Source organism: Candoia aspera, chromosome 2 (assembly GCF_035149785.1).
Source record: "Candoia aspera isolate rCanAsp1 chromosome 2, rCanAsp1.hap2, whole genome shotgun sequence".
NCBI lineage: Eukaryota > Metazoa > Chordata > Lepidosauria > Squamata > Boidae > Candoia > Candoia aspera.
In genome coordinates, this window is record NC_086154.1 from 107,692,390 (window position 1) to 107,717,639 (window position 25,250).

General features: G+C 43.9%; 1 long non-coding RNA gene and 1 other non-coding gene across 3 annotated transcripts; both read right to left on the reverse strand.

Moving 5' to 3' along the window:
* Nucleotides 1–568: 568 nt before the first annotated feature.
* Nucleotides 569–6,909, reverse strand: LOC134490037 (uncharacterized). Of its 2 annotated transcripts, none has more exons than XR_010067181.1 (5): nt 6,202–6,909; nt 5,758–5,947; nt 4,889–4,941; nt 2,919–3,035; nt 569–841 (listed from the first exon to the last, which is right to left on the reverse strand). It is a non-coding gene; the product is annotated as an uncharacterized LOC134490037 (long non-coding RNA). The 2 variants fall into 2 exon arrangements; XR_010067180.1 differs by having other exon boundaries at nt 6,180–6,909.
* On the reverse strand, nt 6,020–6,102 carry LOC134492658 (small nucleolar RNA R38). Its single transcript, XR_010067513.1, has one exon. It is a non-coding gene; the product is annotated as a small nucleolar RNA R38 (small nucleolar RNA).
* Nucleotides 6,910–25,250: the final 18,341 nt, after the last annotated feature.

Here is a 25,250-nt window from a genome sequence, read left to right on the forward strand (position 1 = left end):
TCAGCGACCACTGCCAAGCTACCCCTTGCTAACTCTGTACAGATGCAAAGTGAGGCTGCACGCCCTGGAATATAAAACCCAGGCAAGCATTGCTGATGAGATCTTGCAAGCCAGCAGCTTTGGGGACAGAGCTAGTATTGTACAAACAGGAGTTTCCCTTTCATATAACTCCTTACAGACCCTCAATAGAGTACGCCCATTATCTCTGGAGGCTCCCCAAACCTCAGAATCACAAATTAAGAACCTACACTGAGGAAATATTTAGCCATACTCACTGGCCTAACCCTTACATTTTGAGCATAATACATCCTTTAATGATACAGTCTTAAAAAATGCCACAGCATTTCAAACACCTACAGATGGTGCAAAAAAAAAAAAAACAATTATGGATATGTGTTTCAAGGATGGAATTTGCTTACACAACATTTGCTGTGAAAATTTATACATTTAGGCACGTGCCAAGGGAGGCAGGCTTCTACTCACCCAGCCACCCACTTTTTTTCACTGCTCCACATGAAGCTCGACTTGAATCAGCAACAAATGGCTTTTTGTTTTTTCTTAAAAAAAAAAAAAAAAAGTGACCATGCCTTCCTTTCCTATCATTTTAGGAAGTAGGGAGGACATGGAACATATTTTAAACATTCCTTCTAAAAATGCAGGGCAGGGTAGGAATACACCACTCCCTAGAAAACCCCAGGAAGATAACTTTTCATTCCTTAGTCCTCTATATTTTTATTTTCAACCTTTCCTCTCTGGAAGTGTAGAGAAGAAGCTGTGGTGGGGGGATGGGGGTGTTCCACACCATTTTTTTCACTTCTTCACTGTGATCGTAGAAGATCAGCTGGAATAAAGAGATCAACAAAAGAATCAAGAATCAACAAAAGAACAAGGAAACAACTGTGTCTTGGTACAAATTATTGTCATGAATGCTTCACTCTCCAACCTTTTGCCCATTCACACACAACCAAGTAGGATATAAACACTATTTGAGTGGTCCTTGGATACCCATCCAGTTTTTCACAAAGAGCTTCCTCCAAGATCAGGAATGGCAATCTAGCTTTGTTGCTCAGCCAAGCAAGCTACCTTCCAATCTTCTTCAATGTGCAACTACAGAAGAGTATGAAGTGTCTTCTACTTAGCATATACTTGGTTCATTCAGGATGAGAAGAGATATGACCAGCATCCCACCTGAACCAAACATGTAGTCTACAACAGCACTTTACAAGGCTCAATAATCCAAAGCAGACAATACCCTGAAGGTAAGAAATGCCCACCAACAGAGTTTGGGAACAAAAATGTGGCGCTGCTTTATATTAAATCAGAGCATTGCCGTATTTAAATATGGTACTACCTGCTCTGTCATCAGTTCTGCAGGCTCTCTTCCAACATTTGATACCCTAAAGCAGGGTTTCTCAGCCAGGGTTCGGTGGAACCCCAGGGTTACACAAGAGGTCACTAGGGATTCCCTGGGAGATCACGATTTATTAAAAAAAATATTTCGAATTCGGGCAACTTCACATTAAATAGGTAAGTTTCGTTCTTCATTTTTAGTTTAAGGACACAGTTAGTGCTTATACACAGGCCTACACATGAAACAAAAATAATTATTTTGTAACTTGTGGTCTGTATTTGAGCCTGAGTGTGCAGGGTTCCCCGAGGCCTGAGAAATATTTCAAGGATTCCTCCAGGGTGAAAACGTTGAGAAAGGCTGGTCTAAATTAAGGACCCCACAATATGAGCAAGGAAGGGAAAGCAAGTAGATTATGGTTTCTGGAATTCTTTCCAACCCCTTTACCAGCAGCGGTCATAGAAAGCATCTCTATTTTCTTCTGTATAATAAAGTAACGCAATGGGTTTATATGCATTTTCCTCAGGGACTGATCAGGCTGTGTTCATGTATGTCACCTTCTGTGTGAGGTTTTAATCAGGATGGCTGCCTTAATATTTCCTCTGGGTATGTATGCCCTCGCCTTGTATTGCATCATGTTTGCCTGTATCCGTGCACTGGGAAGCGCAGGCCCAACTGCATTCATTTTAACCTCAGTCATTTGACTCGGAGTGGTCAGTGGCATTCTGAGCCGCTGCCCAACTGCCACCAAGATACATTGAGGGAACTTGGTTTTGGAATGCTTTTCTCCACAGCCCTGGCCAGATTTGGCCCATTTTCTAGCTTGATTTTTCTGATGCTAGTTTTTCCTGTCATTCCAAAATGGTCCTGTTCCGTTTTGGAGTTATCCAACTGATGGACAGAGCCTTAAGAGCCCCTTTACAAAACTTCTCTCCAACATCCCACTGGGATAGAAAGAATTACAAGGTAGGGAAAGCATGCAGAGCTTCTGCGTAACAAAATAGCATATTATATGTATTATTTGTGCACACAAATGTGTTCTGGGAAGCACAGGGCCTGCTGCATATGCTCCTCTCTGGGTCACATGACCAGGATGGGAAGGGCTTAGAATGGAAGAGTTGACAATATTCCAAGCCACTGCTTCCAATGGCTCCTTCCATCAGGATGCATTTGGTTTTCTCTGCAGCTCCTGGCTGGATTGGATCTATTGTTAAAGTCAATCTTTTGCCTGCTACTCCCACAGACACCAAATTTTGGCCTGGCTGTTTTTGGAGAGTGATCTTGCTGACACACAGACAGAGTCCCAATCTTTTTTACATAATTTAAATCTACATTTTCACTGGGTTAGGAAGAATAAAAGGACCCTAAGCATAAACATCTTCCTTTATTTCAATGACACTAGCAATGTACAATCATATGACACTTACTGCTGTATTGCCATCACATGCTATCCCACGAACCAGCTCACTGAATTGTCTGAATTCACACAATACATTGATCCACAAACTAGCCAACCACAATTTAGTGTAGGGAATTGTCCAAACCCAGCCCATGTCAAAATGCTACTCACATCCATGTGTAATCTTGTCTGTCCCATTCCCAGCAGGCATACATGGAACTCTGCTTCCAGGAAAGCTTCAGAAGATGGGTTGGACTGCTGTTGTTACCACCAAATGTTGACATTCTTCTAAGGGAAAATACAGTTGCTGCATCTAAGTTGAGTTTATCTTGGAAAGTCAGTTTAATCATTTGCAAAACAATTGCTACAGAAGATCACTACATGATGGAAAAGCCTCAGCTGATATTAATTTTCCCTCACTGTTGAATTTTCAGACAGGGATAACATCACATCACAGGCTTTAGAGAATGAATGGCAGACAGAACTGAAAAGCAGTTAAGATCCAGCTGGAGAAAGAAGAATTTTAATTCAACCTTGGCTGATCTCAAAAATCTAAGCCAGGATGGACCTACTCAGCGTAGGTAGTCCTCACTTACCGACAGTAATTGGGACCAGGAACTCCATCGCTAAGTGACACAGTTGTAAAGAGTGAAGTCATGTGACCACACCGACTTACAAAGGCAGTTCTGGTAGCCCCAGTTGTCATTATTATTTATTTTTATTTATTTTTAAAAAATATCTCTCATGAAGGTGAATCCCACAGTCACGTGACCGCCATTTGCAACCTCCTGCCACCTCCGTTGACTTTGTTTGTTGGAAGCTGGCAGTGAAGGTTGCAAATGGTGATCATGTGACTGTAGGGTGCTGTGATGTCACCATTGTGAGCTGGTTGCCAAACACCTGAATTGCAATCATGTGACCGTGGGGACACTGCAAGAACCACAACTATGAGGGCTGGTTGTAAATCCCACCTGTTTAGCACTGTTGTTAACTTCAAACAGTCACTGAACGAGTGGTTGTTAAACAAGGACTACCTGTATTTTCATGAGAGACCACCAGGGAATCCCAAAGTTGCTGTGCCATTTATTTCGTCTTAATGCAACCACTTGGTTTATAAATCAAGATATAGGACTTTGGAGGATTGTGTAAACCTACCAAGATTTGATCAACTAACTGTGGTTAAAACAATACATGACCCTGAGCAAACTGCCAGCAAGCTATCAATAAGTCACCCAAGTGTAATTTGGGTGTGAATTAGGATTCTTAATCCTAGTGCAGCACAGCAATATGTACACCCTGACTCTCTAAACAAACACATACAAAAAGAACACATCGTCTTGAATGATCATCTAGTATCCCAGCAAATTTGCTGACATGAAGCACTACTTCTTGCTTCTGATTAATATGAACTGTTTATCTTCAGAATCATTACAAAGACTTACAAATGGAAAGGTTACCGTGTGATTGACTAACAGGAAAAGCTCAAGAGTTCTCTTGACCAGGGTCAAGACCACAGAGTCCAGACCAGACCACTGCTGCCTGTCAGGCCAAAAAGAAAATCTTTCCAGAGTGGTTGGCTGTTTGGATTTTCTCCAGTAGCATGGAGCATCACTCACATAGTTCAAATATTTGACAGTGGCAATTCTCTGCTTCAACAGCATCCCCAGTGCCATCAGGACAGATTTGTTGCTTGGGCCCCATGTAAATTGAACATGGAGTTCTGCTAAAGAGTTTAGAGATGGGGAAGAATAATGGAGACAGAACTAAATGAAGTAGGCCCTTGCTATGCCTATTAAAAAGCTAAATTCTGCCCAGATTTGGAGAGAGATGAGTCTGTAGATAAAAGTGACAAACTTTGACCAGTAAACCATATTTAAATCTTCAGAGACCTTGGGCCATAAGACTGCATGAGGGTCAAATGGAATTAATTCCCACACTCCTTCAAAGGGTGGTTTATAAAGGAATGAAGGTGCCAGAATAAATTATATCTAATTCAGTACCCCAATTAATCTTTTCCATCACTATTTTTCAGGTTCCTAGAAATTAGATACAGTCCACGCGTACACAGCCCATATACTCTGACTATGGCCCACTGCACTTGCCCCAAACCACATCAAGGAGCATGATCCCGAACAACTTACCCAGCAATGGTTATTCTGCAATGTGCACTTGACTCCAGAAGATGCTCTATACTCTGTGGAGCGAACCAATGCTTGTTTTCATTATGTAATTTTCAGTGTCATCATCTATAACATATATCAATGCATACGTGATTTTTACAAGTTCTGTGATAAGCAAGACATCTGAGAAGTCAGATAGTTGTACTGGATGAGAAGGTTCTTGCCTAAGGTTATACTCCGAGATAAACCAGAAAACATTGCAGATAAGGTGTCAGATGAAGAGATTTTGTTATACACATCAACAGTGCATTTCTAGGACAAAAACTGCTGGCAACGTATCAAGAATTTTTGAGGTCCCAGCACAAGTACCTTTCAACTTGGAGTATGTATTTATGTATGTATGTATGTATGTATGTAGATTATTGAAATGACTGCCCATCTCACAGCACTGACTCTGGGCAGCATACAAGTTTTTTAAAAAACTGAAACTACCCAATAAGTATCTGAACTTGCAAATAGCAAATTCCAACTATAGTTAAAACATTGGCTGATGGAGTTAACCATATTTTCTAGCCTAGGGACGGTAAGCTGTCATACAAGCCACTGTAAACTCTGCTATAAATAAGGAGGAAAGTCAATTTAGAGGAGTTTAATTCATGCTCATCTAAGACCAATGGTTCTCTTTGGGGCTTTTGACCTAAAGGTTAAAACGCAGTGAAGGAGCCAATCACATCTTTGGCGGAATGTGAACTGTCATTCAGGAATTCAGTATTTCAACTAGTCTTTCGTCATGTGCTCTACCACTAAATATGTCTCCACACAGTACAAACTGTGGGTATAAGCCCATGGTAAAGCCACCTGGCAAGGTACCTATTGCAGCTGAAACTCACCAACTTTGATAACTGCAGCTCTCAAGAGCATCCAGGCACGTGCATATCTTGGAACGTAGATCAGAAGAGATGCATCACTAACACCTTCTTCTCCAAGAAGGGATTTTCTTAGGGTTATAGCTTACAGTGAAGATATGTGGTATCTGCACCTTGCTTGGGCTGACTCCTTTGGCAAAGCAACACGTGCAGCCTGAGGATCAGTTAGACACAGAATCAGAGTCAGCTTTATTTTTCCAGCATTTGCCTTTACATTTTTCCAGCACTGAGCTTCAGAATCCACAATTCCACAAAAAGAACAACTTTCTCTTTTCAGACAGGGATAACTCTGTATCATCAATAGCTCAGTTCTTTATCACTTTGATGAAAGTCACTAAACCAACACAAATCTGTCCTTTGAGCAGCAAATTAATCCTAATACTGACCTCTAGTGAATTTTAAGCATACTTTCTGCACGCTGGCTGGTGGAGAGTGATGTCCTCCAATCCACAGAGACCTGAGCCGTTTCCATGTTGTACTATGTGCTATAACGTTAGGAAATAAGTTATGATATCAGTCGTGCTTGTGAATAGATACCTAAGACATGCTGAGCATCATGGACCCTCTAAACAAGGCTTCCCCAAGTTAACACCCTTCAAGTACACAGAGTTCTGGAGCAGCAGTTCCATCACACAAGGGATGGGAATGGAGTTAAACTGAAGACGGTGGTAAGAATCCACGCATCAATGTACAAGAGTGGGCAAATATCAAACTATTCATAAAATGAACAAAAGCTTGTCCCCTATTGTTCTGTGTAAGCCTCCCCCTTTTACTAAAAAAACCCCCCAACAAATCATCTCCCTTAAGTGTTGTGGAACGATAGCTTCCCCAAATACCGGTCTCATTTAAAAGAAGGACAATAGATACAGAATAAAAAGATTTTCAGTGGATTTTCCAAGTTAGACAAATAATTGTAATAATTTTCCAACTCTGTCTGCTGCCGTTTAATGGCCATCGGGGATTTTTGTAGTCTAGGTCTGTTACCTTGACCGCATCATACACCATCTTAAAATCCACGCATGCCCACGTGTTCCAGCAAGCAGAAGCGAAACTCTTCTGTCTACAGCAGCAAAGCGGCAAACGGCGCAAGTCAACTAATTCATACTTTCTCTTCCCTCCCGCTGCCCCATCCTCACAGGACAAGAACGTCAGCCCCGCATCCTCTCAGGAACAAACTCCGCGAAGGATTACACTCGATGCAACGAAACTCAACCGCTTACCACCAACGCCAAGCGCCACCACGCTACACCGCGAAAGCAGTAGAAGTTCAGTTGCGCCTGCGCAAAATTTGATTTCTACTTCCTCCGCGCGGGAGGGAAGTCTCGTTTTCTCTCGCGCGACTCCAAGAACTCTCCCGGGAAGCGCGTGGCTCGTTCAGTCGCTGATTGTCCTGGGAAGGGTATTTCGGTAATAGGAATATCTGATCGTCTGCAAACCTGCAAGGCGGGTCTTCTGCTGTAGAAGCTGTAGATGGTTGCTTCACCTTCGGCAGACATTTCTCTTTTTAGTAGATGTTCTTTAAGATTGTCACGGTGGGTTGAGGGAGTAACCCTGTTCATACTTTGCAAAATCCCCACAAAGAACCTTAAGGCATCATAAAGGTTAACTTGTTTATTATGACGTGAGTTTTCTCGGATCGCGATTTATTTAATCCTGAAGGACACTCTGCGTTAGAGTAAAATCTAAGCATATTTATAAATAAATGTTAATTCGTTAGATTTTATATCCCGTCTTTTGTTCAGGAGTTCAAAGCAGCATTATTAACACTTCCTCCCATTTTTTCCCTTAGCAACAACCCTATTCTAAGTATGAACATATCATGCATTCATATCTGAAATTGTTTGGGGAACATTTTTATTTTGATCTCATTTCTAATGATCCCTAGTGAGGAAGTCACATTTTTCACAGCTGCGACCAACTGGCTTACCGTTGTCACAGAATCCACTGCAGTCCTCAAGGCCTCTATTAACTCAGATCTCAGCAGTTTATATGAATGTTAGGGTTGCTTTTCCCACAACATCACGACTGCTGGACCTCACAAGGATTTCCCAGCAAGAAAAAGCAGCATGAACACCAAACTGCTATGCCATATGATTTAGTATACTTTGATGGAGCTATGCTTTTTAAAATTTCATTGCCCATTATTCCACTCCAAACAGATCTTTTGGAGTTCTTTCTAGTCCCCATTTTTTAAACACCGTAAATACAGTACAGTCAGTAAACTTAACCCACCTCAGACTTCAAACTCCAGATTGTTTGTGAATATGTTCAACTATTCTCAGTGCAGGTTCTTGAAAGCCCTTACTGTGTTTACAGCTTCATTGCAAGAGTTGTCAATTTATTCCTGCTTTCTGTTTCCAGTTCTTTAACCAAGTGGTCTAGGGGGATGATCTTAATATCCAGACAGGTTCACGTGTAAATAGAGGCAAAGTTGGAATGCAGCTGTGGCTAAAAATTAAGATCTAGCTCAAATTGAGCACTCTGTAAATCCTTTAATTTGCTTCAGTGGAAGGAAACTCTCTCCTCCTCTGAGTGGTGTTGTTGTTTATTTGTTTAGTCGCTTCCAACTCTTCGTGACTTCATGGACCAGCCCACGGCAGAGCTTCCTGTCGGTCGTCAACACCCCCAGCTCCCCCAGGGACGAGTCCGTCACCTCTAGAATATCATCCATATTGATCCATTTAGTTTTCACGGCAAGAATACTGGGGTGGGTTGCCATTACCTCCCCCAGGGATCGCATTTAGTCTGACCTCTCTGTCATGACCTTCCCGTCTTGGGTGGCCCTTCATGGTTTAGCTCATGGCATCATTGAGGTGCTCAAGCTCCAGCACCACGACAAGGTAACGATCCTTTGCTGAAGTGGTAAATAGGCTATTACTATGTTTACAGAAGTCTCTCAGCAAGGGTGTTTGTTGTTTATTCGTTTAGTCGCTTCCGACTCTTCGTGACTTCATGGACCAGCCCACGCCAGAGCTTCCTTTCGGTCGTCAACACCCCCAGCTTCCCCAGGGACGAGTCCATCACCTCTAGAATATCATCCATCCACCTTGCCCTTGGTCGGCCCCTCTTCCTTTTGCCCTCCACTCTCCCTAGCATCAGCATCTTTTCCAGGGTGTCCTGTCTTCTCATTATGTGGCCAAAGTATTTCAGTTTTGCCTTTAATGTCATTCCCTCAAGTGAGCAGTCTGGCTTTATTTCCTGGAGGATGGACTGATTTGATCTTGCAGTCCAGGGCACGCTCAGAATTTTCCTCCAACACCACAGTTCAAAAGCATCGATCTTCCTTCTCTCAGCCTTCCTTATGGTCCAGCTCTCGCAGCCATATGTTACTACTGGGAATACCACTGCTTTAACTATGCGGACCTTTGTTGTCAGTGTGAGGTCTCTGCTCTTGACTATTTTATCGAGATTTGTCATTGCTCTTCTCCCAAGGATTAAGCGTCTTCTGATTTCCTGACTGCAGTCAGCATCTGCAGTAATCTTCGCACCTAGGAATACAAAGTCTTTCACTGCTTCTACATTTTGTCCCTCTATTTGCCAGTTATCAATCAAGCTGGTTGCCATAACCTTGGTTTTTTTGAGGTTTAGCTGCAAGCCAGCTTTTGCACTTTCTTCTTTCACCTTCATCATAAGGCTCCTCAGTTCCTCTTCGCTTTCAGCCACCAAAGTGGTGTCATCTGCGTATCTGAGATTGTTAATGTTTCTTCCAGCGATTTTAATTCCAGCCTTGGATTCCTCAAGCCCAGCATGTTGCATGATGTGTTCTGCGTACAAGTTGAATAGGTAGGGTGAGAGTATACAACCCTGCCGTACTCCTTTCCCAATCTTAAACCAGTCCGTTGTTCCATGGTCTGTTCTTACTGTTGCTACTTGGTCGATATACAGATTCTTCAGGAGGCAGACAAGATGACTTGGTATCCCCATACCACCAAGAACTTGCCACAATTTGTTATGGTCCACATAGTCAAAGGCTTTAGAATAGTCAATCAAACAGAAATAGATGTTTTTCTGAAACTTCCTGGCCTTTTCCATTATCCATCGGATATTGGCAATTTGGTCCCTAGTTCCTCTGCCTTTTCTAAACCCAGCTTGTACATCTGGCAATTCTCGCTCCATGAATTGCTGAAGTCTACCTTGCAGGACCTTGAGCATTACCTTACTGGCATGTGAAATGAGTGCCACTTGATAGTTTGAACATTCTTTAGTGTTTCCCTTTTTTGGTATGGGGATGTAAGTTGATTTTTTCCAATCTGATGGCCATTCTTGTGTTTTCCAAATTTGCTGGCATATAGCATGCATTACCTTGACAGCATCATCTCGCAAGATTTTGAACAGTTCAGCTGGGATGCCGTCGTCTCCTGCTGCCTTGTTATTAGCGATGCTTCTTATGGCCCATTCAACCTCACTCTTCAGGATGTCTGGCTCTAGCTCACTGACCACACCATCAAAGCTATCCCCAATATCCTCAGCAAGGGTAACCAATCCCAAAGTATATGAAATTTGGGAATGCAGGATGTATACAGTGAGGGACACTTGATATCCAAGTTTAGGCTTGTATCTTTCTTGAGGGCCACAAAGCAGATGGATTTGGGAGTATAGTTAGGTTTTCAGGGATTTATTTTTCTTTCTGAAAACCTTACTGTAGGTTGTACTAGTTTTCATGCTCTCCCCCTCCTACTTCTGGGACTGCCTTTCTTCTACTGTTTCTGCCCACCCCAGCAATATCTAGCAGACAGGGCATGCCCCAGGTCCCTTCTGTCAAACAATCTCATCTTGTTGGACCCTGGAGTTAGGCCTTCTCAGTGGCAGCACCTGTCCTGTGGAACAGCATTCCCCCCGCCCCCCACCCCCAAATCTGGAGATCCAGATGGTCCCAACCTGTTAGCCTTTTGCAAGGCATTGAAGACCTGGCTGTTCCCCTGGGCATTTGAGGCAGGGGAGGGGAGATGAGCTCTGCAACTATGTGTGGTTAATAGCTTATAGTTATCCTTGGGCACTGGTATGGGTAGGTGGGTATGTTTTTAATCTTGTAAGCCTCACAGAGTCACTCCTGTGAGATGGGTGGCTAGATAATTGAAATAAATAAAATAATAGGCAACTCTGCTGTCAGTTTTCAACAGAGTCAGGGGGCTCTGAGGGCCGCAAAAAGGGGGCTGGGGCGATCCCAGGTTGCCCTGCCCTCCCTAAGGTCATGCTTTCAAAAAAACAATACAGTAAATCAGGGTTTAAAATTCAGTCAGCTAGGATCTGTTGTGTACTTACCCACAAGAAGTACAATCATGATTAAATGTTACAAGCCTTCAGGGATTTAGAATTTCTTTTGTTCCTGCCCTGAGGATGTGATGAAGCCATGAAAGCCAGCTGGGTGACTTTGGGGCAGTCACTCTCTCTCAGGCCAACCCACCTCACGGTTGTTGTGGGGAAAATAGGAGGCAGGAGAATTAGGTATGTTTGCCAGGGATAAAATAATAATACTAACAACAACAACAACAATGTATGTTTTGGTTTCAAGTTGCAGCATATGTTGACACAATTCTAGGGGAAAGTATAAGAGTCAAAGATGTAAACTTGATGTTAAGTTATATTCATAAAATATGGAATTTGTCATTTTATGAAGAGCTGTTGGCTTTCTCGAGCCTGGGGCTGGCGAAGAGGATAATTTTATGTAAATGGAAAGAAATGTAACTTTCTGATGTTAAGGAATGGATTTAAGATAGGTGTTTGTTACCCATTTTTTGATTTTTTTTTTAATTTTCTGAAAAGGAGAAAATGAAACAATATGTTTTTATGGTTATATTGAATGATAGGACTGAATTGATTTTAATTTTTAATTTTTATTTATTTATTATTCAAATTTAATTACCGTCCATCTCCCCCAAGAGATTTTATATTGATACAGATCTTTTTCTTTTTTACTAGGTACATTTTCTTTTATGTTTAGTTTATTTCAATCACTATAATAAATGTATATATATTACATTGGTGTATTTTGTTGAATGTTTATTTCATCAATATTTTTTTTAGGTTATATTTGCTAGTAGGGATTCATCTGGAACAACCACCCAGGTTAAAATGAGCAATCCTTGTTTTACCTACAGCAAGAGGCCCTACTGTAAATGAATGCCTATTTATTTCCAGAATCCTACCTGCTGTCACAGAACAAAAATGCAGAAATTCAAAGCACGTTGATAGAGATTAATGAGAAAAATTCTTCTATAAGGTACATCTAATAGTGGAAGACTTGCCTTGGCGAGCTGTTTTCAATGGCATCTCCATGGTGAAGGGAATGTGTGCCTTAATGGAGTACTAAGAGTCAGGAATGGTGGTGGAAGCTTTACTGGTTTGTCATTAAGAAAAACAGATGAACAAGATGACTGCTCTGAATATTTATTTATTTATTGTTCAAGTGTATTACTTATATAGCCACCCATCTCATATATATCACTCTGGGCAGCTTACAAACAGTTAAAACAAATATTTAAAAAGCAACAAAAAAGAACAATACAACCGTTTTAAAAATGAGGAAAAAACAACATAAAAGCATATAAAAAACCATCATAAAATTCATAGCTGAGGTAATATATATACTACTAAAAACCTTGTGTCAATTTGTTTGTAACCTTTACCTGGGCAAAACAATGCATCATAGGCCAACAATTTTTGAACCAAGGTACCTCAGATGGGCTAACTTACAGAATGCATCCAAAATCCAGGGTGCATGACTCCCGTGGAATTGAAATTTGGCAAATTTTATAAAACATTTTATGACATAAAAATTATCATAAAACATTTTATGACATAATACAAAATGCCAGAAAACATTTCCTATGGTCACCTCCTGATGCTTGACTGCGCTGTACAGTTCAATATGAATGACATGGGCTATTTTCAAGGCAGATACATCTCTGAATATCTCCCTGAATTTTTAAGAACTTTTCCAGTGAAGGCAGTACGTTAGAAGCTTTGCCGTTGTTGAAGGTATTGAGGAATCTAGTAGGGAATATCTCTGAAACGACTCAACAGATCACGGGTTGTCAGTCACATCTAACAATAACACTCAATACAACCACTGTGCCATTTCTGCCACATTCACTGGTCCCCATGCCCAGTGGCAAAACCATGTTTTCAGGGTCTTTCAAAATACACAGTATAACAAGTCTATTCAGTTTTGAAATTCCCTTTCCTAGTCCATATTATTCCCTAGATCAGTTTTCTTAAAGTGTGTTCCTAGGACCCCTGGGGTTCCCCAAGACCCTCTCAAGGGTCCACGAAATGAAAATTATTTGCCAGCCTATGTTGAAAAATACTAAAATCCCATCAAACAGTTGTGAGAAGTGGCAGTGAATGTGTCAATTTTAACTTTTAATACGGTAAATGTTGATAAATATAACCCATACAAACAAAACTCTTTTTGGGTCCTCCATAGTTTTTAAAAGTGCGAGGGGGTCCTGAGGGAAAAAGTTTAAGAAACACCACCCTAGATAATTATTGTATCTAGCAGTAGAGCATCCATGTTTTGCTATTTGCATTTAGGATACATTTTACCACTAGGGGGCGCTGCTGCCACACCCAGATTTCTAGCAGTACCACTTTATGGTTTCTAATGGCTTTTGCGTTGTGCCATAGAAATTAGCAGGTTTGGTCCCGGTACTGCTGAAGGACGATATACATACCTAAATCAGTATACACTCCTTTTTAAATAAAAACTGTACAGGGAGGATTCATTATCAGCTCATTGCTACCTGCCAAACATGAAAAAGATACAAACATTGTATGTTGTACAATATACTGAGATGGATTTAGCATAATCTGCCTTCAAAATGCATATGCATAAAACTGAGGAATATTCTGTTTCACTTTTATCTGACGCTTACTTATTTGACAATTATCTGACAATTATTTTGTGAATTACAAAACAAAATTCTCTACAAATTAGGACATGCAAGAAGGAGTAATAGCATTAACCATTTATGCCAAGTTATAGATAAAGTGTAACGGGTGAGGGGAGTTATAGAATTTATAAGATAAATAGAAAAGGATTTAGTGATTTGATTTTGCAGTATCAGAAGAACTGAATGAAGCATGATAGAGCACTTGTGGAAAATGTGATGCCCTGCAAAAATTTGTACTGCCATAAGTATAGTTAATTAGCTATTTCAAAATCAAAACCAGAAGAGAAAAATCCAAACAAAATTCCATAATGTTCACTCATTGTTGAGGATAACAGGATAGATACTGGCCATTCATAATTTCACCCCATCTACATGAGTGCCTTGCTCCTGATCTGTTTTGAGGAGTTGGACAGCTCATTAGTATGTGTAGCAGTTCTGGGTTATCTATAAGCAAAGATGTGTGTCTGGTTGCCATATATATATGTATGTATGTATGTATGTATGTATGTATGTATGTATGTATGTATACACACACACACACTCATACAGTATAGGCGCGCACACACACACATTACTTTAGACAAGATAGTATGGCATGTAGATATCTTCTTAGGTTTGAAAATACCCTTTACATTCTCATTTCTACTCCCGATCTCTAGTCTGAATTCTTTGCACAGTGGCCATCTGACACATGTGCTGCTCCCATGTCATCTTGGGGCCTGTATTTTCAATCAGAAGCACTGCTGTGAATGCCTTTGGCATCTCACTGCCCTGAATTACACTGCTTTTGTCCCTCCACCCTGCTGCCTATGGACTGCTCCGGCCTATGGAAACACCGCAGAAGCTAAGAGACTCCAGGGGTCACATTCACAAGAGGGTGTGGCTCTCTTCAGACATTACGTCTCCCTTACTTCCACGCATTCAGCTGGGAGGCCTGGTCACATTTACTTGAATGCAAATCCTGTTCTCTTTGATGCTTCAGGCCAGCGCAAAGCTGGGCAAGGTGCTTCACTTTGAACTTGCCCCTCTGAAGCTGCTTTTTGAAGCAATATGGCTCTCCCTGTTAAAAACGAAGCAGTTGTACTACTTTGTTTAGCTTCACCTTGCTTCTGAGGCCTCCAGCAGTTCCAATCTCTAAAAGAGGCTTCTGTGCTTGCGCTGGACATGGGCAGAAACCTAATGGTTATAACTGCTTACTAAATGTGGCTGAGGAGGCTCTGGGTGACACAAATCAGGCGCATCGCATTGCCCCATACCTCAGTGAAGAGCGATGTCACCATGGCATGAATGGCCTCAACTATTGTCCCCACCCTATGGAACATCATCCCCACCCCAAGGTGAGACTGGCCCCAACTCTGTTGGCCTTCTGGAAGGCCCTCAAAACATGGTTTTGCCACGAGCCTCGGGATCCCGTGATAGAGCGGAGCTGTTGGATGGTTGTAGGAGAGTTAACCAATGCACCCTCTGCATGCTTTGCTGCCATTCTCTTTTTCCTTGTTTTTTAATTTAATTTAAATTGTGGGTTTTAATGCATTTTTATGTATGTTGCTTTATGACATATGCCACCCAAAGTCACTACGTGAAATTGGTGGCTATACAAATGTGATAAATACATACATACATACATACATACATACTAGGCAAATCACAGCCATCTCACACAATTGTTCTAGTGACTGACTGCTTAAAGGTTAGGTACTCAAATGAGCAGAGAACATATACTTTTTAATTTGATTGCCTTGTGTCTTCATCAGAGGTGTTGTAGGATCAGACAAGCTGGAGACAGCTGACACATCTTGATATGTTTGGTGTGAGGCAGGCAATTTACCAGGGTTGCTAGGGGATGGCTATTGTATGGAAGCAAATTAAGGCTTCTTCCATCCACCTCCTGCCTTCCCCCACTGGAATCTCAAGCCAGATTAGCCCCCACCCCCCGTACACCTTTGTGCACAAGAATGTCTCTCTGCTGAAGTCCAGTAGATGACACAGATGAAGCAAATGTAATGATGTTTGGAAAGTACATGGCAAATTAGAAGTTGTAAGTTGGCCAACAATGAAAATACAAGCATGTCAAAACAAGCACAGCATAGAGTTTTTGGAAGCCAAACAAAGTTTCTATATGAAACATATTTTGGTGGATGTATTAATGTGCATTTCAATTGTTTCCAACTGTATTTGGTGGGCTGTATCCAATATTAAATAAAGTGACTGCCACTCATACAACATATGTTTTCATCAGTCTTCCCCCCCACCCCCCGCCACATATGCCCAATTCTGCTCCATTGAATATGTTCCAGTTTAGCTTTATTGGGTCTCCTGTTCCTCCAAATGTGGAAGGTGTGATGGGATCACATATCTGTTTAGCTGGATGACCAATATCCATCATTGGAAAGTATCCCTGGACATCACCTTGTTTTATTATTGTCTTCACCTTGCATGGCACACCCTTTGGTGAACAGTTACTGGAAACCAATGTATAAATGTGATATTTAAGAAAAAGGATGTATTTTGTGTGTAGATAACGACATGCGATAAAATGTGTATGTGGGGGTGGGGAGGCAATGTCTATTGCTCATTCTAATAAATGATCTCAATTTATTTAAAGCAGTTGTATTTATAAATACATACATACATACATACATACATACATACATTTGGGTGTGTTTTCAACATTGGTAATCTAATTGTGGGCATTATTAACATTCAGAAATATATTTTATTAAAGATTTTTGTAAGTTTCTCTAGCAGCCCTACTCAGCAGTTGCATTTTCAAGAATGTTGTTTAAAACAAAGGCAGGGATGGGAGATAACTAAGTTTAGAAACACAAGTATTTACTGCCTGTATCATAATTTGTCTGCAGCCCTTACTTTTACTGAGGAAAACACCCACTTATCAGTCTCACGGTGTTGCTTTAGACCTTAGTAAATGTAGAAATGGTTACAGTATAATAGAGACTGAAAATTGCTTCACAGTTTGGGGGTTAATCCCCCCCCTTTTCCCCTCAAACTGGTAGGTAATAGAAATATGTCTTCAAACACTTCCACATAAGGATTCTGTCCCAGTTACAGAAACAGCTCTGTACCTCTGTGTTTCATGACATCTGGAGTGTTGGTAAGTTGAGCTTATTTATTTCAGGTGTAGTTTGTTTATTTATTTATCAAATTTGTCACCGCCCATCTCCTCCAAACGGAGGGACCCTTGGCGGTTTACAGGATAAAACAATAACTATACAATAAAATTCCAATATAAAATATAGACTAAAACAATTTTAAAAACTGCCAAATATAATAAAATCCTGATGGCTATGGTCTCATTCAATCCTTGTGAGGGAGGGGCACTTCAAGGCACTAGCCAACCCCAAGTATGATTATTCTCCTCCATGCCCCAAGCCTGATGGCAGAGCCAGGTCTTCGATTCCCTCCGGAAGGCTAGGAGTGATGGGGCTAATCGCACCTCCGGGAGCAAGATGTTCCAGAGGGCAGGCGCCACTGCAGAGAAGGCCCACCTCCTGGACCCCGCCAGATGGAATTCTCTTGCAGACAGGGTCCGCAGCATGCCCTCTCTGCATGACCAGGTGGGACAGGCTGATGAAGTGGGGAAGAGGCGGTCCCTCAGGTAACCCGGTCCCATGCCATGTAGGGCTTTAAAGGTGATAACCAACACCTTGAATTGGACCCAGAAGCAAACTGGTATCCAGTGCAGCTCATGCAGTAAAGGTGTTATATGCGCCCTTCTAGAGGCACCAAAAATAGCCCGCGCGGCCGCATTCTGGACCAGCTGAAGCTTTCGGATACTCTTCAATGGTAGCCCCATGTAGAGCGCATTGCAATAGTCTATATGGGAGATAACAAGAGCATGAGTGACTGTCCGAAGGGCCTCCTGATCCAGGATAGGCCGCAACTGGTGTACAACACGCAGCTGTGAAAAGGCCCTTCTGGCCATGGCTGCCACCTGCTCTTCGAGCAGGAGCCGTGAGTCCACGAGGACCCCCAAGTTATGGACTGGGTCTGTCTGGGGCAGTGCAACCCCATCCAGAACCAAAGATGACAAAGTCCCAGATACGGCAGAGCCCTTAACCCACAGCCACTCCATCTTACCAGGGTTCAGCCGAAGCCTGTTGTTCCCCATCCAGACCCCCACAGCCCCCAGACACTCAGAGAGGGTAGTCACAGCATCACTTACTTCACCCGGGATGGAGATATATAACTGAGTATCATCAGCATACTGATGATACCTCATCCCATGGTGACGGATGATCTCACCCAGCGGTTTCATGTAGATGTTAAATAGGAAAGGAGAGAGAACCGAACCCTGCAGCACCCCACAGAGGAGGGGTTGAGGGTCGGATCTCTCACTCCCTATCACCACAGATTGGAACCAGCCCTGGAGGAAGGAGGTGAACCAGCGCAGAACCACACCACCCACCCCCAACTCCCTGAGCTGACCCAAAAGGATACCAGGTCAATGGTATCGAAAGCCACTGAGAGGTCAAGAAGAGCAAGGATGGATGCACTACCCCCATCCCGCTCCCACCAAAGATCATCCATAAGTGCGACCAATGCCATTTCCATCCCATATCCAGGCCTGAAACCTGACTGAAAGGGGTCTAGATAATCCGTTTCCTCCAGAACCCTCTGGAGCTGTAATGCCACCACTTTCTCAACCACCTTCCCCAAAAAGGGGAGGTGGGAGACTGGATGAAAATTATCCAGTACAGTAGGGTCCAGCGATGGTTTCTTGAGGAGGGGCTGTACCAGCGCCTCCTTAAAGGCAGTTGGGAACACCCCCTCCCTCAAGGATGTATTGACCATCGCCTGGACCCAGCCACATGTCACCTCCCGAGCTGCCTTCACCATCCAGGAGGGACATGGGCCTAGATGACAAGTGGTGGCATTTACTGTCCTGAGGACCCTGTCCACTTCCTCAGGTCCAACAGGATCAAACTGTTCCCAGATAATATGGTAAGTACGTTCCCTTGGTATCTCCACAGACCATGTGTCATTCTTGGAGTCTAATGTAGAGCGGATCCGAGCGATTTTTTCTTGCAGATGCTCTGAAAACTCCTCTGCACGGCCCTGTAGGTGGGTCACTGTGCCCACCTTTCCCAAAAGGGATCGAGTAATTTTAAATAGGGCCGTTGGGCGGCATTCTGCAGACGCAATAAGAGCGGAGAAGTATTGTCGCTTCGCTTCTTTTATCGCCACCAGGTAGGCCTTAATAGCGGCTCTAATCAGTGTTCAGTCGGATTCGGTCTTTGTCTTCCTCCAGCAGTGCTCTAGACATCTCTTAGTTCTCTTCAAAACCCTCAGCTCCTCTGTAAACCACGGGGAGCATCGAGTGTGATGAGGCAAGAGAGGTCGCACAGGTGCAATCCTATCCAAGGCTCCAGCTGCCTCCCTATTCCAGGTGGTGGCCAGGGCCTCCGCTGGACCGTGCAGCAGATCCCCAGGTATAACCCCCAGCTCCCTCTGAAACCCTGCCAGGTCCATCAGTCACTGGGGGTGGACCAATCGAATGGGTCCCGCCTCCCTGTGGAGGGGGGTGGCATAAGAGAATCTCAGGGCCACCAGGGCGTGATCTGACCATGACAATGGGGATAGCTGTAACTCTCCCCTCAGGTCACATTGCCACTGCTCTGACAAGAAAGCTAAGTCCAGGGTGAGGCCACTGTCTCGAGTTGGCTCCCGAATAATCTGAGTCAGGCCAATGGCTGCCATGGTAGCCATGAACTCCCGAGCTGCCTTTGAGGCATGCCCCAGAGACATCAGGTTGAAGTCCCCCAGAACCATAAGTTTGGGGAACTCCACTGCCAACCCTGAGACAGCCTCCAGCAGCTCAGGCAGGGAGGTTGCCACGCAGCAGGGGGGCTGGTACAGCAGCGACACTCCCAACTGCTCTTGGGCACCCAACTTGAAAAACAGAGTCTCACAACCGGCCACTTGTGAAGCGGGGACCCTGAAGGCCATCAGAGACTCCCGGATGACAACTGCCACCCCTCCTCCCCTGCCCTGGTGTCTCGGCTGGTGCCATGCCGTAAACCCAGCTGGGCACATTACCGAAAGGGGCACCCCCCCTTCAGGGCCCAGCCAGGTTTTGATAATACACGCCAGGTCTGCCCCCTCCTCAGTGATCAAGTCACATATGAGGGGGGCTTTGTTGTTAACAGACCTGGCATTAAGTAGCAGCAGCCGAAGGCCAGCGCCCCTGTGGATCTGCTGACAAGGGCCTGGGTCTGAGCACAGAGGGCTGGAGCATGCCACCGGCAGCAAACGCCGGGGGAGCGTCTTCCCCGTAGATGGCCCACCCTCTGGCTCCCGCCATCACGTCCCCTACCCGTCACCACCTCAATAATATGACCTGCCCTGCACCCCCCAGAGACTCCCCTCAGCCCCACTCCTGCACTTCCGGAGTCCCCAACTTGGAATAGAGGTCCCTCCATCCACTCACACACTCTCACACAAACAGAATTATCCACAGGGCAATGGCAGGCCCTCTGGCACACCACCTCACGCTCTTGGCGCCGTCCAGACCCAGCCATCACCCACCCATTCATTCTTCAGTCATTCACTCTTCAGTCACAATGCTCCCTGTTTGGCCTCTCTCACTGGTCGGCCAGGGGCATCTCATTCACTCCCCCTCACCTCCTGCCTCTCACTCAGGAGGTGAATGCTCTCCCACACCATCAGACACTACCAGACTCCCCCCCTCGTCTCTCACCTAGGAGGAGGTCGTCATTCACACTGGAGGGGCCACCACAGCTCTCCACTTCTTCCAGGCAGGTAGGAAGGGGATGGCCAAGATCTCCATGCCAAGCCCGCTCCATGTCTCTGAGGTCTGTTATGCTGAGGCCTGTGCCCCTGGGCCTATCCTGGGGTCTCCCTGGTCGGTCTATCGTTTCTCCCTCTTGTTGGTCATCGACCCACTCTACCAAGCCGGCCCTCCAAGTCTGTTCCACTGGCTCGCTGTGCTGTTGGTCCACTGAGCAGCCACACCCCTGCTCTGCCCGGCTGCACCCCCGCTCTGCCTGGCTGGTCCTCCAGGGTGGGTCCGCAGATCTAACTTTCCGCTGGTCTGCTGCGCTGCCAAACCGCTCCGCCAAACTGGCCCTCCAGAGTTGGGCCGTCGTGCCGCTGAGCTGTCCATCTGCTGTGTTGCTAAACCGCCCCACCAGGCCAGTCTGCCAAGGCCGGTCGGCCGGTCCACAACGCTGCCAGTCTGCTGCGCCACCAGGCTGCTCCAGGCGCACTTCCAGGCCACCGCAGGCCCACCATCCAGCATTCCCGGGGGTCACTCCGCCAACGCTCCCCATCTAGTTGAAATAGTAGCAAGGCTGGGTTGATTTGTTCATTTGTTTTCATGTTGCTATGGTTCCATTTCCCCCTCATGAGGAATTCTTCCTTTGATCCTCCTGGCTCTTGAGCTTCAGGTCTGATAAAAGGAAAGCTAGTTGCATGGTTTTGCAGCTCCCTTCCAAAGTCCAGACTAGAGGAGGAGAAGAAGAATTGAGATCTTTTGATGAGTTTCCTCCTTCAATAGAGATAAGCTGGCAGGCAAAGCACCATGCCACTGATCTTTTCACATCACATCTGATCTCTTTAAATTGAAGATGTCAGGGACCGAAACTGGGACCTTCCTGTATGGAAAAAACATATCTGGCTTCCACAGAAACATCTGTCTGCGTAATGTCAGACTGGTGCTTTCCAAAGGTCTTATGCAGGCCCCTTATAAACATGGTTTTTGTGCTCTTTTGAAAGAGCTGCATGGGAGGTTGAATTAAACAGTAACTGTGTGTCTCCCAACTGTGTGTGGCGTTCTTTTTATTAGTTTTCTGCTACTTCTGCCTACAAGAGGTTTTCTGTGACCACTTTTTTTACTGTTTTATTACGGGGAGGGGGGGACACTTTTGTGTATTCCATTCCAGTTCCATGGCCATCCATAGGCTAGTTCTGGGTGCCGCTGGACACAAAGATAAGATTAAATTCACAGTTATAGCTTTGTCAAGGGCATAGCTCATCACCCTGTGCCCCTCCTCTGCTCTCAACATCTCTCAGCTAGGCCATTTTTGGACAAGGGTTTAGCACTCTTTCAGAACAGGGTTGGACTCATGCTCAGAAATTGTCCGGCTTGCAGGTCACAGAACCGGAGTGCCTCCATGCCTATAATCTGTTAGTGAGGCAATGTGATAGGTAGCTAAACCTGCTATTCCAAGCACTTGCCTGCATTCCCCATCCCCCCCGTTGGAGTGACCAGTTGGTAGCAGTTTTGCCACTGAAAAAATGGGAAGTGAAACCAGGCAAAACAATTTTAACTTGCCCTGCATTCAAGCTGCAGCATAGCACCGGTCACTGGTCTTACAACTGTGGCAGAAAAGGGGAGTAAAATGTATACTTTTCCGCTGGCTCAAGGATGGGTAGATTGCATTTTAAGGCATCTGGCTATGCCCTGAGATCTGTTGCCAGTGGAAATATATATCTTCTGTTTCTTTTCAGAGACTTGCCTTTCACTGTTACAACAAATGAGTCAGTGGGTCAGTGTGGGACCTTGAATTGCAAAGCAGCATTTCAGAACAATTCTCCAGTAACAACAGTCATCTCTTTAAACACAGGACCAAGGGATAAGTGGCATGTGATGAATTCAGTGGCCTCATGGCAATAGCACCTTCAGACATCAATGTGCACAGGAGAAAATAGACGGAAGAGTCAGGAGAGACAGAAGCATTGGAGCATCACAGCTACATAGCTTACAGCTGGGGTGTTCAGATGTTCAGCTAGAGCTCAGTGGTTCAGATTCTTGGGTCAGAAGGGGAAGAGGAAAGAAGGATAATTCAATGTTTTGTTCATCCTTTTAAATTCCTCTCCCAGCAAAACAACAACCGCAAAATCTAGACATTTATTTTCTGTTGTCCCCTTTTCTGCTAGTTTTTAGAAATGTAACTTTGATGATTCTGGGACTGTAGATTCTGAAGAGTTGTCCAAGGACAGCTCTGCACTAGAAATGTGAACCAGTCTGTCAGAGCTTTGTTCCAAAGAATTGCTATAACTCCATTGGACACCTGGGTAAACCAGCTAGAGATTTCTGTGCTTCCTTGTTCATATAGAACCCCCAATTTTCCTTCCTGATGGTTTTGACAACCAAATCAGTTTTGATGAGATAGTCTGCATCAGCCTTCCCCAGTCTGGGCTGAACAACTCCCACCAGATGTGGACAGCAAGAACAAGGCTACAGGAGGCTCAATTTCTAACCCACTGGCACAGGAGTACTGTATTCTTTACCATGCTACATTTTTCACTGCATGGCTAAAGATAATGGGTTTCTCAACTACAGCTGGTGAGGGGCTTCAGCACTTGGAACAATATGTGACAGGGACAGCAGCAATGGAGCCAAAGTGGGGCCATTTTGGTTTGCCAGCTGGATTATTTCTAGCTGAATCCAACTATTTTAGCATCCCAAGCTCTTTTATCTCAGTAGCATACAAATTTTCTTTTGTGTCCAAGATTAGGAGAGACAAAAGAAAGCAAACAAACCAATAGGGTTCAGAATGCAGCCAGTAAAATAATTTATTTAACTTCTGGTAACAGTGTGAAGCTATAGCAATCAAGGCATTGTATATGCCACCATGAATGTGGACAAGGGCCCCCAAGATCTGCATCTCACCACATAGTACAGCTGCTTGAGATGTCCCTGTCTCATCCCCAGAAAACTCTGGAATTTTTGTAATAATATTTTCTTTTGATGTGGTCTGAAGCCTAATTGGAATTTCCGGAATAAGGCTCCCAGAATTGACTGGGAATAGCAAGCCATGTGGCCAAGGCCCAGTAAGCATTTGCCAGAGATCCTGCTGCATCCAATAATGGATGAATGAATCAGTGAATGAATGAATGTGCCATAACATCACTGAAGAATCAGCTTCATGAAAACAATCATTTGGAATGAATGCTGCTCTTACCATCCAAAGTCCTGTCTAGCCTTGTCAAAACATCTGTACAAAATATGTGTGGATCCTTCAGGGTCACTGTTTAACTTTGTTTTGTAAGGTTGTGTTTGCTTTTCCTGGACATTACTTTTTAAAGACAGAGGAAAAAAATGTAATATACTAAAGCAACTCTGTTAAGTATTGGGGAATAGAAACTGTACAGAGATTAAATGCAGCCCACCCAATTATTGTTATAGTGATTGGATATACGGGGCATCTGAAGTATCCTGAGAAGTGGGATTTAAGAGGCTAAGAATTCTCCATTAAAAACCTGGAGTTCAATAGGAAAGAAGACTAAGCAGCTCCAAATCTACCCAGTAAGTGTTATAGATTCATTACAATAGAGGATTGATCCACATGGCCAGGTTGCCCAGGTGCAAGTGTGGATCATTTTCAAGGGTAGGGCCACACGATGTCATCCTCTGTGTACCTCCAATCCACAGGGAAGGCAGTGCCTGCCCATTCTTTTCTGCCACACAACAGTAGTAATGAATGACATCCAACTCAAGCAGCACTATCTGGTTTGCCTGTTGTGCTTCATTGCATTGTAAGCAAATCCCTCCACTCTACCTGGCTGGTGGGCACTGTGGCAGGAATGCCTCTTCCCCTCCAGTCACTGATGGCTGCTTTCTGTTGTGATTTCCTCCTGGGCTGCTGAGTGAGTGAAACACAAGGAACCCTTAAAAAAAAACTTGGCTCACTGGTAGAATGGTGAAAGACTGGGCAGGTTCGTGAGGGAAGGATTAAACCAGTGGATCATTCTCTTTTTCCCAGATGAAATTGACAAGAATACTGACATTTCTCCCCAAAGCAGTCACAGAAATAAAGGTAAAACTGTGTTTTGGTTCATTGCTTCTTTCTTGCTTGTTCAGATTCACCAGTGGAACAGTAAAATGGTGGACCTTTCTAGCTGCACTTCTGCCCCAGAAATGGAGGGGGTGGAGTAGTGAAAATATAAAAGTGAAAGTTGGCAAGTCTTTTTCTCATACATATCATCTTACATTTGACAGAAAAAAATCGATCCACTGATTGTATGTTACGTGGGTTCTTGATTAAAGGGGTGGCAGTAGACAAGCCATGAATGAACTGGTTTGGCAAGGTTGATGTGGAAAAACAATCCAAGCCCTAATCTTATTGGGTATGTGGGACTGGAGGATGGCATGCTGTAGGCCAACTTTCCAAACCAGTTACCCCATGTTAAACATGCACTTTCGTAATTCCCTGTCAGCATGGCAATTTCTGGAAATTATACCAGTTGGTCCAATACACTGGAAAAGCAACATCCTGGGGGAAACTGATATGTTCTGTGCATCAGTAGAAGGTGAAGGATTAAACCAGGGATTCTCAAATATTGTCAGGTCACAACCCTCCCCCCCAGGTAACCTTTGTGGCTCTTGCCTCCATGAACAAAACAAATGTTTTCATTGGAGTTAAGTTTGGGCAAGCAATAAATACACCACTCTTATTAAATATATTTTAGATAGACTTATAGATTGAAATTTAATTTAAACCTAAATATCAGATAAGACAATGCTGGTGTACCAACTCTGTTTGGTATCTGTTAAAATAACATAAAAATATTGAACTTCAC